Source organism: Penaeus japonicus, unplaced genomic scaffold, assembly GCF_977035675.1.
Source record: "Penaeus japonicus unplaced genomic scaffold, GWHDUDI00000001_assembly GWHDUDI00000020, whole genome shotgun sequence".
Taxonomy (NCBI): Eukaryota; Metazoa; Arthropoda; class Malacostraca; order Decapoda; family Penaeidae; genus Penaeus; species Penaeus japonicus.
In genome coordinates, this window is record NW_028234422.1 from 34812092 (window position 1) to 34814591 (window position 2500).

Sequence of the window (2500 nt, forward strand, 5' to 3'; positions counted from 1 at the left end):
AAGCGAGTCAAATCACCCGAGGCATTTCAGGGAACGCTAATGTTGCATGCAATTCGCCCTGCAAAATGCAACGCCTTCGGAAGGAGGGCCGAGGAGAGAGGGGAAAGGAGGTGAAAGGGAAATGCGAGTGCCAGAGACTAATTTCCGGCAGGATCTTCTCCCAGTCGAAGGAGGGGAAAGGAAGGAGGCCGGGCAGAGGGGAACGAGACAGACAGACACACAGAGAGACGGACAGACACACACAAACAGAGGGAAACAAATAGATTAACAGACGAAAAAGAGAGAAAAAGAGAGAAAAGGATAAAGAAAGAAGTTGAAAGCTTTTAGCACCAGCGGAGAGGCGATGGTCGTGTCTCGCGGGTGACCGATCTCTCCAGCGCCATCAGCAATGACGACCACGCTCCACCTGGCGCGTTAACCCTCTCCAGACCTCTCCCAAGGAAGCTATCATCTTCTCCCAAAAAATAATAAATACTAACAAGAGAGCGTGCAACTTTCCAAAAACCTTTCGCCTTTTAAAAGTGGTAATAACGCCATTGTTGAAGCCGATTGTGTTCGTCTGCCTCTTTCAAAGAGACACAGACTCGCACGCAAGTGGGTGTGACGGCCGTTTTCTCTTCCGGCGTGCTGGACGGGAGGGGAAACTCATAAAGATTACCGGGAAATGCTCAATGGGAGATCCTCGTGCGCCCCGTGCCTCCCACGCCCGATTCTCTCTCTCCCCTTTCTTCCCTCCCTTTCCCCTCTCCCCTTCCTTCCCTTCCCTTCCCCCCTCCCTCCCCCTTCCCTCCTCGGCGTTGCATCAGTCGTCATTGTTTACCTCGAGAGCGCGACCCTTCCGTGACCCTTTGGGGACGAGAACATAGGATCACAGAGGTTACTGTAGCAGAAGGAAGAGGAAGAAGAATGCGAGGAGGAACACTGGGAATGGAAAGAAGTTTAGGGGATAAAGAGATTGAAAAAAAGATGGATGGTTTTAGAATTGGGAAGGGAAGGAAGGGAGAGTGAGAGAGAGAATTGGAAGCAATATAAAGATGCAATAAATTGGGAAAGAGAGAGGGAAGAAACCAATAAATGTGAGGGACGGTTGAAAAGCGAAGAGAAGGAAGGAGGAAAGGCAGGGTAAGGAATATAAAGGAGAGGGAGATGTACAGAGATACAGAGATACATTAAGAGTATGAGATATAGAGCCTGAAGCCTCTCTCCCATAGTGCCAATCTCAGTGCAGGGATGTGTATGCAGATCCGCACTTCCGTATGTCATATACATTTTCGATTCTCATTATATACATTTTTGAATCTCATGAATATTTGATTCCCATTATATGCATTTTTAATTTTGGGTATATATTTTTTTGAATCTCATATAAATGTTTGATTCTCATTATATGCATTTTTGATTCTCATATCCATTTTTGATTCGTATTTGTATGCCGAAGAGGTCGGGAAAGGGGACGGGTTGGCTCCATGTTGCAAAGTCTCCCCCCCCCCCCTTGCGATCCCTCCCCTCCTGCTCCCTTTGTCAGAAGACTCCAGCGCCTCGAACCTTCTGACGCAAACAGCGAAAGACCCTCCTTTCCTTAGCCCTCCGAAAGACCCTCCTCGGCGCGGAAATTAAGATTCATAGCTTAAAGAAGCCACAAAGCGTAACCTCCGGCCATTGTCTGGAAGGGGGGGGGTGCTATAACGTGAAGAAGGGGGAGGGGGCGTTGGGTGGATGGCAAGGGAGGGGGGAGGCGTTGAAAGGTTGACATCACGTTCTCAGGACTCGATACTGTAAACTGGGTCGCTTCGTGTGTGTGTGTGTGTGTGCGTGCGTTGGTACGTGCGCATGCGCGTATATGGGATTGTGCGGGCATGCATGTATGTATTTATGTAATATATACATCTGTATATGTGTTCATGTAACTATGTATGCATACCCATGTGTTCATATGCCCATTGATGGATGTCTGCATGCTCGTCACCTCGTGTGTCCCCGTAACCCGAGAGGCCCGCGGGGCAGCGTCCGTAATCCCGCGGAACATCCCTAAAACAATTAAGACGCACCAGAGGGAAAACAGAAGCGCAGCTGAAGCGATCCGGCGCAGTAACTCTAGCCCGCGCATCCAAACACCATCAAATCCTTTAGTCCCTCAAGGAAGGTGGCCATCACGGCTCTGTTGCCTTGACTAGGCCTATTTCATGGCGTCTGCAAGGAGTGGTAGGGGGGTGGGGGTGAGAGGAATGGGTTATGGGGGAGAAGGAAGGGATGGAGGGAGAGTGGGAAGGAGGGAGGGAGGAGTATAAGAAGGGGAAAGGGAAAATAAAGGTAACAAAAAGTAAATAAATATGTCATTAGGTGGGAAAAAATAAACGGGATAACAAGAATAAGGTAGGAAAGATATGTAACTCATTAAAAAAATGAAATGAAAGGAAAAAAAAATATATAAGGTACCATCAGCATTAAGTAACCCCCGTGGTATAAGTATTGAATGTTGGGGACTGAGTGGAAGGAGGGG

The 2500-nt window shown here is 48.4% G+C and overlaps 1 protein-coding gene across 2 annotated transcripts in view; it reads left to right on the top strand.

The window, feature by feature from the left end:
* Slip1 (SLo interacting protein 1) overlaps positions 1-2500 on the top strand; it is a 136442-nt gene that overhangs the window by 121080 nt on the left and 12862 nt on the right. The gene's annotated exons all lie outside the window — the stretch shown is intronic.